We start from the raw sequence: 12,783 nt of genomic DNA on the forward strand, positions 1-12,783 counted from the left end.
CTTACAACCTTAAGGATGGTGGTCTACAACACCTCTAGATTGATGGAGAAAACGAAAAGTTTCGTTTAACTATTAAGACCACAGAAATACGGTAATTCCAATTCACTACCACTGACTACTAGTTATTTTACTTGTTGATTTTCACGGCTAAGATTATCATCCTCTGAGCGAAGCCATACAATAATCGTCCTTATCTATTCTGAGCATTGGATAGCATCCTGATGATCAAGATTGCTGTTTTGATTGTCCGTTTCCCTTGTTACTGCTGCGCCTCACTGCACACCTTACATGAGTGCCTTCCACAGTATTAGGGACAGCTGCTGGGCCTCACTGTAGCTACTTCTGGGACGGTTGCCAATCTCCCTCGTATTCTCTTATGACCATAGCGCCAAACCGACTCCCGCCATCAGGCCGAAACGCACAAACATTTCTGACAAAATTGAGACAACCGCTTTCGCGTCAGTTTTGACACCAAGTGAATTTATACGACAATTACGTTCAAGATGCTTGGTTTTTCGTTCATGGATTGAACAGAAGCAACCAACGATGGTTGCTACTGCCCAATCCATGAAGTCCCCCCCACCACGGAAAGGTAACCAAGCTTCGGGGGGGATGGGTGTTTACCCTGACGCCAACGGAGAAACTCAATACAATATCTTTATTATAACTTTCCTTAATCTTGAAAAATGAATCAATCAGAGGGAACAATAGCCCCAGCCATATGAAGATTGGCTAACCGACTCCTTGCACATTGTGTAGAAAGTGATTTCTTTGAGGGTTGCTTTATGGAAGGCACGGTAACGTCGGAAGAGTTTCATTTTTTCTTTGAAGACGAAGGAAATTATCCCCGTGAATTTATGTATTTCTTTTGGGCGGGATAATGTTCCCATTTTTTTTCTTTGTTTTTCAATGTCCCTATGTAGATATTATGTGCCATCCACTACTGGGAGAAAGCCAGACTTCCGCCAGATTAACGTAATCCTTGTCGGGGCGAAACTAAAGTTGTCTTGGTGTTGGTTCCTCAGTGATAACCCAAACACAAACACAAACGCACTTCCAGTGTCCACTCTAGGGCCGAGTTCTCCTGCAGCACCAGCAGGAAGAAAGAACTTAGGTTCCTCACCAACTGAATCTTTTGGTACGGGGAACGTGTGTCATCTCGACACGCCTTTTAACGCCCGTACGTGGTGCGGAGGGCAGTCGGTCTGTAACGTAGGACATGTCATGTGTTATTGGTCCCAGTCGGTCTAGAACGCTGGGCCTGACATGTGTTGGGGGACCAAGTCGGTCTTGAATGGTGGGCCTGAAGTGTGTTGGGGGACCAAGTCGGTCTTGAATGGTGGGCCTGACAGGTCTTGAGACCTGCCATGTCTCCTTAAAGGTGGGCCTGACAAGTGGGGTGGGCTGCATTTCCTCATGGATGGTGGGTCTGGTAGGGCGTGTGGGCTGCAGTGCCACTTGAGTGGGCGTTATCACTTGGTCAGCATCAGTGGGACGGTGAGGTTTCACTTTTGCACAGCGACCGTTGACGGAAAGTGGTGTCACGTTGGCAAGAAGTGCCTTCTTGTAGGAGGCATAGCAGGAGTACTGGATGACGGCAATCCCGCGGTGGTTCTCGTACGTGGATGTAGCCAGGATACTTCTCCGTGGTGGGGCTCGCTACGTGGTTGGTAGATGTGGCCCTCCCCGCCACATGGTCACAGTGGTTGACCTATTTTACGTCAACACATTACGAGGTCAACCTTCACCAAATCCATATGGCGTTCATACCAGCTTCACCCATATTCCATTTCCTCCAATTCCACTTCTGGGTATTCCACCTCCATATCCACACTGCCAAATTCCACTGCATCCATGACTTCCACGTCCGGGTATTCCACCAATTCCACTCCATCCATCTCTTCAGCCTCTGGGTATTCCACCTCCATATCCACACAGCCAAAGTCCACTCCATCCATCACTTCCACGTCAGGGTATTCCACTTCCATGTCCACACAGCCATAGCCCATGTCAAATACATGGACATATTCAAATTCCATCTCCTGGACAAAGGATGATCGTCCTACCTCCTTGGTGAACATTATTATATTGAAGTGTTCGAAGAAAGGTTGAGGGAGCTTGCAAGGCGGAGCAGAGATGTTCACTAGACAGAGGTCACAGCTCAAATGATGCTCTCGGTCCCGGCTCCCGCCCTTATATAACCTGGGAACTGATCATATCCTAGCATAGCTTAATATAGAGAAGTCTAATATAGTGAAGTCAATACTTTAATACAGTTAAGTTTATTTCTCAATAGTTTAATACATGTGCCTAACAGTTCCTTCACCCGTACGATGTCCCATCACAGAACACAAGGATTGTCATTATAATTCGTTTTTATCAGCAGAAATTAGATTAAAGTGACTAAAGATAAGTGGTTTGATATGTTATGTGTGTTCTCTGTCATCATAAAGATGGCCATCTACTCTGATGTGTAAAGAAAACATCAATTTTGCCGAGGCTGTGGTGAAGATAAGAACACAATGATATGATAATGTGGTCATACAATGGTGTAGTCAAGATGTTGTGTTAGAACTATGTGGTTAAGGTGGGAGTGTGGTGAAGAGGAGGATTTAGTGAAAATATATATGTTTCTTCACGCTGAACCATTCCATATAGATGAATATATCTATAATCTAATTGCGGTAAATTACCATATGACTTTAACGGCACCAGCCAGCAGGAAAAATGTCGGATATAGGAGTGACTGAATATTTTGTCGGGTACAGAAATAATTGAATATTTGGTACGATCGGTCAAAATGCTTTTTATAGGCAAATGATTTCTGATTTTTGAGATGATTTTTTCCATCTGTTGGAACTGGTGTAAGTAATTAAAGATATGAAAACCGATGGAAAAGTTCAGTTTAACGCTTTTACGAATGTCTTGCTGCGTGTTTGGGAAGAGCAGTAAACTACAGGAATATATTGGTCTAATGTCCCCTTCTCGTCCAACAGCAGATATTGTATGGTCTGAGACATTATTTCTGGTGGAGGTGGATTCTCTCCGGCATTGCGTAAATCACTTCCACAAACTTGCGCCATTTTGCACAAATACAGATCCGAAATGATGCATTTCCCAGCTCTGTTACGTTATGGACCCTAGTCATTCTAGCCTAACCTAGCCTAAATAAAAAGGTGTGGAATAATGTGCAACATTTCTCTTTCATTACAAGTGATAATAAACCTAGGCTATACAGCAACCAGGAACGTCCATATTTGTCTAACTTCTCACATGTCTGTGTCATCTGTCTGCAAACATGTCGACCATTACCATGAGGGCAATTGCGGCTTTTGATTTTGAATATCACACGTTTCCTCTCTGCCGTGAGATCTTCATACTTAAATAAAATGGTGGGCCGTAAGAAATATATGTCCATCGAAGGTCAACTATATGGCTCAGTTCCATCATCAGATTCTAAGAAAACTGAAAAGATGAGGTCCCACCGAGATTCGAACTCGGATTGCTGAATTTAGAGTCCAGAGTGCTAACCCTTACACTATGGGACCTGATAAGAACAGATGTGATTTCATCTAAATGTTTTACATATAATCAACCAGAGGCCATTCCTCCCTCCCTGCCTGCAGGGTTCAAGGTTTTCTAGAAGGTTCTCGAAGATTCTGGGTAGGAACTGCCATTGAGAGGACGTAGTTATACGTATCATTAATGATATTGTTGTTAACTTTCTGATTTAGAAAGATAGATAGATAGATAGATAGGTAGATAGATATATAGGTAAAAACAGGTATTAGATAGATCGATAGATACGTAATGCTGTACATGTTAACTTTCACAGAAATCAGTGATATCTGCGTTATTCTACAAGAAATACATGTACATGGATGTAGTGATAATATGGGTTAGGTATATGACCAGTCGTGTTGAGATTGTAGTGAATGTGACTATTGACTTCAACCTTAATAGTGTAGTGAAGATAAAGTTGTAGTGAAGATAAATCTTGAAGTGACTCATAAGGTTGTTGTGAGTACAAGGATGCATCGTAAATGAGTACTTCCTACCTGAAAGTCAGCAATTACAAAATTGATCAAGTATAACAACATCCTCGGACAACCAACTACAAACACCAACCATAGAGTGAACCTGACTGTCACCTAACGACGACCTCTCAAAGGTAATGATCTTACCAGAATCTTCGAGAACCTTCTAGAAAACCTTGAACCCTGCAGGCAGGGAGGGAGGAATGGCCTCTGGTTGATTATATGTAAAACATTTAGATGAAATCACATCTTTTCTTATCAGGTCCCATGGTGTAAGGGTTAGCACTCTGGACTTTGGATCCAGCAATCCGAGTTCGAATCTCGGTGGGACCTCATCTTTTCAGTTTTCTTCGATACTGATGATGGCCACATTATTCTGTACGTTATATATACATTCACATATATACATAAATATGTATATATAAACATATATATGGAAGAATATGGTTTTATCAATAACCGGAGACCATTCCTCCCTCCTTGCCTGCAGAGTTCATAGTTTTCTGGAAGGTTCTAGAAGATTCTGGTGAGATAATTGCCATTGAGATGACACTGTTATGCTTCATATATCAATGATTTTATTATTGTTGACTTTCAGTTAAAGATAGATAAATAGATAGATAGACAGATACATAGTTAGATTGATAGACTGATAGAGCGATATTTAGATAGGTATATAGATAGATAAGTTTCATCAATACTGTATCTTACGCCATCTCCTGTTGCTGGACATATGTTCAACCAGCATTGGGAAAACCTCCAGTAGACCTTAATGTAAAGCAAGATAATAACAAAACCTGCAATAAAAGAATACGATCAACTCCCCAGTGCAGAAATATTGTGACCAGAAAGTCTTCTAGCAAGATGTCAGACGCTTCCACGGGAATCACAAACATAACATCAAATATCTGAAAGTCAACAATAACAAAACTAATGATGATAATGAAACTATAACAAGAAAAATGATAAACAAATGGAAAATAGTGCTCTAGATTATGCTTCTAGAAAACAAACTTTAACGAAAACTGTGAAAAGAAATACCCATCTGGCTGATACGACACAGTAAAAGAACCATCCCACAACCAACTCTAAACTGAACCTGACTGTCCCCTAACAACGTCCTCTCAATGGTATTTATCTTACCAGAATCTCGTAGAACTTTCCAGAAAATCAAGAACTCTGCTGGCAAGGAGGGAGGAATGGCCTCTGGCTGCTGATGATAACCACATTATTCTATATATATACTTTTACCTACAACCGAAGGTTGACCGGCCAGCCCAAGTGGCTACAGAGGTTGTATCCATGAAAGAAACGGACCCACCAGCAGACGAATTCGGTTGGCAGGTTGTATCGAAGAAGAGGAAAAAGAAGGTTACCCAACCAACCCAACCAGAAGGGTGTAGCAAAGAAACGAAAGAAGGCTGCCCAACCAACCTAGGTGGTAGTAAGGATGGCTGCTCCACAACCCCAGGTCGTTAGGCAGACTGTAGCCATGGAAGAAAGGAAGGCTGCTCGTCCACCAGCCCAGGTACCGAGTGAGCGTGTAGCTATGCTGGCTGACCCACAAGCCCGGGTAGATAGCTACGCCCAGATGGCTATGTCGGGTGCAGCAAAGAGGCAAACCCCACAACTACTCCACGAGGTTTGCAAGCCTGCACCCAAAAAGATGAAGACGAGTGTTGCCACACTACCCAATGCACCACAACATGTCTAGAAAGGGAAAAGGTGGACAGAATGGCTGGAGGTCCCACTCTAACAACAAAATCACCTTAGGAGCCAAGTTCCATTCATTATTGAAAATACATATATATATATATATATATATATATATATATATATATATATATATATATATATATATATATATATATATATATATATATATATATATATATATACATACAAACCACATTGCAACTTACATATGAATAGAATCATCAAACTTCACTATATTAACTTTACTATATTCAAATATAAGCAAGGTCTAACCGAGGTTACTTGGTTGAGCAAGACGTGAGAATATCATCAATTGGCCCTCCAGCCCTGGGTTCAAATTGTCGTTCTGACGTATTTCGAGTTCAGTGCTGATACAGGACCACTGATTAGAGGACTATCTTGTTAGTCTGTGTAACTTCGCCTGACCCAGTCCACGTCTTCAATGGCTTTCTGTTACTACAAACGGGATTACAAAGGAAAGGCTTCCTTTGTTAGTTTCATGAATACCTTCGTTCAAATGAAGGGAAAGACTATTACTATGAAGCGGTACCTTATCAGCAGGAAAGAGCTGCAGCAACGGTATGAAAGTTACTGCAAGATACATAACGAGCCCGTGGCTTCCAACGTAAACATCGGCCGCCATTTGGGTTCACTCGGCATCATGTGTGACACCAAGATTGGACCCGTTGGGAAACAGGAACGATACTATTCTGGTATCATGTGGCTCGATGGCGCAGGATCACCAACTGAAATGCAAAGAAAATGGAGAAAGCCGCCCAAACGTATCATGAAGGCCGTGCAAGAGAAGATCGAGAGGAATCGGTTGAGAGACGATATCGCTCACAGTATATTGAAATTTATACCCAAGACTTCCCCTGATCTCCAGACACAGCCAGTCACAGAGACCACTAGCCCCGCTTCCCAGACACAGCAAGTCACAGAGACCACCAGCCCCGCTCCCCAGACACAGCCAGTCACAGAGGCCACCAGCCCCTCTCTCCAGACACAGCCAGACACACAGCCCACCAGCCCCGTCCCCCATACAGATCCACAAGATCCTGATATTAAGGAAGCAAATGAATTTCTGGATGATTTTTTGCTTTCACTGGAGAAGAACTGATGAGTTCCTTATAGACAAGACAAAATGTTAAAAAAGGAATCTATATAAGTTCACTTATGGAGTGAGATCTTTGACTGAGCTGTGCTGCCTATAGCACAGCCTACCAAAGGGTGATCTTTGCTGTCGTGCAGTAACCTCATGAGGGCGGAGTTCGGCTACACTTTCTTTACCGAGGAAAAGATCTCTGCACTAATATTGAGTTTCTCCGTTGGCGTCAGGGTAAACACCCATCCCCCCCGAAGCTTGGTTACCTTTCCGTGGTGGGGGGGACTTCATGGATTGGGCAGTAGCAACCATCGTTGGTTGATTCTGTTCAATCCATGAACGAAAAACCAAGCATCTTGAGCGTAATTGTCGTATAAATTCACTTGATGTCAAAACTGACGCGAAAGCGGTTGTCTCAATTTTGTCAGAAATGTTTGTGCGTTTCGGCCTGATGGCGGGAGTCGGTTTGGCGCTGTGGTCATGAGGGAATACGAGGAAGATTGGCAACCGTCCCAGAAGTAGCTACAGTGAGGCCCAGCAGCTGTCCCTAATACTGTGGAAGGCACTCATGTAAGGTGTGCAGTGAGGCGCACCAGTAACAAGGGAAACGGACAACCAAAACAGCAATCTTGATCATCAGGAGGCTATCCAATGCTCAGAATAGATAAGGACGATTATTGTATGGCTTCGCTCAGAGGATGATAATCTTAGCCGTGAAAATCAACAATTAAAATAACTAGTAGTTAGTGGTAGTGAAGTGGAATTACCGTATTTCTGTGGTCTTAATAGTAAAACAAAACTTTTCGTTTTCTCCATCAATCTAGAGGTGTTGTAGACCACCATCCTTAAGGTTGTAAGGTAATGGTAACTACAAGGTTATGACCTCAGCAAATTTGTGATGGAAAGTGCAGGAAATGTGGTAATGTATATAATATAAATTATATAGTTGTATAATAAATGTGTCTTAAAATTTAGTCTTCTCTTTGCCCGTTCATTAATTCAAATACAGGTAAGTTTTCTTTCTAACGAGGTGGGATAAGCTACGTCCACTCGGCTTATGAATGTGGTGACTTTCCCTTCATTACTTCAATGGTGTGCTGAACTGAAGATATAGAAATTCGTAGACGAAACTAAGATAGGAAATCAATCTACATCAAAAATTGAACGTATTCATCTTTAGATGGACATAAAAGAAACGGACGGAGGAGCACACTGGAGCAAATCAATTTCATTATCACCACTTAAAGTAGGCCTTTCAACTAGTTGTGGCTTTAAAGCAAACTTTTTCTAGCCAAGGTTTAGTTAGCACCTAAACTAGTCCCCACGACCTTACCTTAAGAAATATTTTCAGAAGGTACTGTCCGAACATATTTCTAAGGTAAGGTCATTTAGGTTTGGTTTAGATGCTACCCTAACCTAGGCTAGAAAAAGTTTCCTTTGCTTCAGAGCCCCAACTACGTAGATGGGCTACTGTTGATATCGAACAGTAATAGGAAGGTGATAAAACTGAGATGAAATGAATAAAAAAGATAGAATGGGTCAGTTGAAAGTTGAAGTATTTGCTAGATACAATTTTTGGCAGATCCAAATGCATCCTAAAGTCAGTCATTTAAATCACAATGCTGAATATTGTTTTAATTGTTGGAACTAGTTACAGGAAGTAGAAATATCAAGCTTAAAGGGATGCCATTATAATAACTTCATATACCTGTATAGGATCTCTTAATCTTCTTTTCCCTAAAGCTGAATGGATTTAAGTAGTTTAATCTGCTCTCTGAATTTGTTTCTCAGTCCAGTAATCATCTTTGTAGATTACCTCAGTAATTTCTCCATTCAATGTCTTCCTTTTCAAATTAGTTGACGACCAAAGCAGTACAATATCCAAGCTGGGATGACTATGTTTTGGGAAGGTGAGAGGTCAGGTTATGCAAGAATGTTAGAAATGGCTTCCATCAGTTTCTACCCTATCTACTCTAAATATTTTGGGTTATCAGAACCTAGAGATTTATGAGTAGATAATACAATATAGTTATCTTGGCAAGATATCCAACATGAGATTATAGTCATAATAACATATATAGTCACCGGAATATTATATCTATCATGATAATGTATCACTTATGACAAAATATGCATGATTGGAAAATGACAATATAGCACCTATAAAAGATATCACATTGCTAATATAGCCAAGGTGACGATATATACACGATAGTACCGTAACGAAAATAAGAAGATAGGCAAAATGACAACATGGTCATAATGACAATACTGCCACTATGTATATATATTCTCCATGACACTATAGCTAAACTGACAGTAAAGCTATCTTCATAGAAGTGTAAAATTGAAAATACAGCAAACGACAATATAGCCACCATGACAATACAGCCATCTTGACAATAAAGTCACGATATAAATCAATCGCCAGTACATTAGAAACGCGTTGAGAGTAATTTACAGACTTTATAGATATCATGAAAATATAGCCCCCATGTCAATATATTTGCTATGACAATTTAGCCATTATGATAATACAGTCACGTCGACAATGTATTCACTATAACAATAAAACTACAATGATCATATAACTGATATGACAATACAAAGGAAAAATATAGAAACATTCAACTTATATTCACAAAGGCAATATAACCACCTGACAATATAGATAGTGTAAATAAATAGTCGTTTTCGGATCATAGGAAACATATAGACTCCAGGACAATATAGTCTCTGTGAAAAAACAGTGACTCAGACAGGATCTATCATTATAATATAGTCATAACTTTATAGCTGTCATGTAATTGTAGTCACCATGACAAAATTATCACAATGAAATAAAACGGTATTACAATATAGTTACCATAACCATACACCAATCATGATTATATAATCAGCAGGTTGACATAAACAATATCACAGTGTAAAAACCATGACAATATAAGGATGTCATGATATGATATCTATTCAATTACACTTACAATACCAAACATGCCGCCATGATAATATTATTATCATGATCATATAATGACAACAATATTGTAGCAAATAGCAAAATAGATCCCGAACGAGAAAATTAACCATAGCAATATAGCCATCAAGTTGATATAGCGACCAAGATAATGTAGCTAGGACAACATTATATTGAAAATAACGATACAGTCACCATGCCAATGTCTTCCACATGACAATGTAGCTACCATGAAAATATAGTAACCTTGACTATATACTTACCATGATAAAATATTTGAATTGAAAAATATCCACAACAAGAGTTTAGCTGCTAAAACACGATATCACCTTTCCAATATCGCCAAAATGTTATTATTACCATCATGACAATATACCGCCAGAAAAGAAAAATATATACCCACTACTTGACAATATAGCTATTCTGACAATACTGCCAATGTGAAAAGACAGTCACCTTCTTGTTATATAACAAAAATGACAAATTGCCATCATGGCAATATAGTGACCTAACAAAACAGACATCATGGCAATATAGTTACCATAACAATGTAATCTTAATGACAATATAGTCACGATGACAATACAACCACCATGACAATACAGATAACATGACAGTACCGTCTCTAAGACATTATTGCCATCAATTCAACAAATTAAATGAGAATATAGATATTATGGCAACACAGTCACCATGACAATATACTCAGAAATGTAATATAATCGCCATAATGAAATCATCCTCTCATGAAAATGTAGCCACCTTACCATTTTGGTTTCCATTGCAATGTAGCCACAGTAATAAAAGATTTACCAAGACAGTACTGAAACCATAACAATATAGCATATCATGGCAATGTAGTCACCTGATAATTTAATCAAAATGACAATTTCTCCTCTATAATGACATATCCTCAAGGGCAATATCAACACCATTAAAAAAGCTTCTATGAAAATACAGTCACTATGACATTATAGATATCATGATAGAAAATCACCATGACAATATAGTTATCATGGCAATATAGCCACTATGACATTATAGTCATAATGACAATATAGTCGCTGTGACAATATTGTCACCATGATGATATAATTATAAAAATGATATATTGCTTATGACAAATTATGCATAAGTTACATAATGACAATATATCACCTATAGATAAAGATCATCTTGTCAATATAGCTAAAGTGACGATATATACATCATAGCAATGTAACTAAAATGAAAAGATAGCCAAAATAACGGTTTGTTCATAATGACAATGCTGCCACTATGAAAATATGTTCCCCAACTGCCACTATGAAAATATGTTCCCCATGACACTATAGCTACACTGACAATAAAGCCATATTCACATAAGAGTAACATTGAAAATACAGCTACATTGTCATGGTGGCGATATTGGCATGGTGGCTGTATTGTTATTTTCAATATAATGCCATCCTAACTACATTATCTTGTTTGCTATATTTACTTGCTGGCTATATTGCTATGGTTGATTTTGTCGTTGGGGATATATTATGTCATTAACTACAATTTTGTTTTAATCTTATGATCATAATGATAATATTATCATCACGGCTTATTTGGTAATGTGTATGGATGTCTTATCATTGTAAGACTCACGCACACTTCCATTAATTTTTCATTAGGTATTTGTCATTATCATTTTACTGTGAGTTACATAGAGTTAGATGCATGTTGCCACGGGCTCACTGTTCCCACGGGCTACTGTTAATCAGGATGTTTGAACACGTAAGAGCTGATCTGTTATTTGAACACGTTGTTGAATGGGTGTTGACGAACTCCAATATAACCCCTGCCAGTGTGACCTGAGGGGACACACTGGCCAGCATCGTCACACTGTTCACTAGAGTGTGTCGTAGTGTGTCATAAGACTATAGCCCAGAGTACTACAGATGGACGTACACGTTTTGTTGTAATAAATCTACAAAGGCCGCCTGATCTTCATTGAGTACCACAGACGAAGAAGACCTGATTTCCTTCCTCTCAACTCAACCTTACAAATGGTGGCAGTGACGTAAGAACCCACGTGACCACACACGACTGTCACATCTACTTCATATTTCTACGTCTGGTGTTGCCAGCAGTCATACAAGCCTACCTGACACAGTCCTGGTGCTCCCTCCTGTGGACGTTAAGGGCGGAACCCACGGCCGGCTACGTTCTCCATCACTCGTACCTCAATGCATTGAAGATACGCCTTTATTGCATTGCTGACACTCTGCCGCTTGCAAGGGCATCAAGACAGCGCCACCGCCGTTGAGTGTTGTCATCACATACAGACGTGTCTAGCAAGGTCAGCCATCCTGCTAACACCAACGTGGAGGTCATCTTGTCAACCGCTCCAGAGACGCGTCATCATCAGCCGTGGCGACATACCAGACGTCAGCATCGCGTGGTCCAGCCCTTGTCGCTCACTCAACTTTCCTGCTAGCGAGTCGCTACTCTGCACACGTCTTCACCTCGCTACACCCAGCGAGTCGCTACTCTGCACACATCTTCACCTCCCTACACCAAGACGTCTTCGTAAGCGAATCTCCCATTCAGGTAAGAACTGTGTCAAAATGGTTCACTCTGTGAGGTATGCTCCTTTTGTGTGTTACTAGTTCCTAGTCTATAAATATAGACATTTATATATTTTGGGTAATATGATTATTCATCTTTGTAGTTTAGCAAATTAATCTAAGTTTTCAGTTATTCTCGCATATATTTTTTCTTATGTTTTCATACATTGATACTACTGCTTTTAGTGATGATTACTTTCACATACAGAATCTTGTATTGATATGTTATATTGTTATGCCAGCCTTTTTATTGCCTTTATTTCATTACAATATTTTCAAATAATATTCACATTATGTATTTTCGATTAGGAGAATAGTGTTATTTGTATTTTGATTTTTTCGAGGGATTATTACTTA

At 39.8% G+C, this 12,783-nt stretch overlaps 1 non-coding gene across 1 annotated transcript; it reads left to right on the plus strand.

The window, feature by feature from the left end:
• Positions 1 to 4,298: 4,298 nt before the first annotated feature.
• Positions 4,299 to 4,370, plus strand: TRNAQ-UUG (transfer RNA glutamine (anticodon UUG)). The gene has a single exon. It is a non-coding gene; the product is annotated as a tRNA-Gln (tRNA).
• Positions 4,371 to 12,783: the final 8,413 nt, after the last annotated feature.

Source organism: Panulirus ornatus, chromosome 42, assembly GCF_036320965.1.
Source record: "Panulirus ornatus isolate Po-2019 chromosome 42, ASM3632096v1, whole genome shotgun sequence".
NCBI classification, from domain to species: domain Eukaryota; kingdom Metazoa; phylum Arthropoda; class Malacostraca; order Decapoda; family Palinuridae; genus Panulirus; species Panulirus ornatus.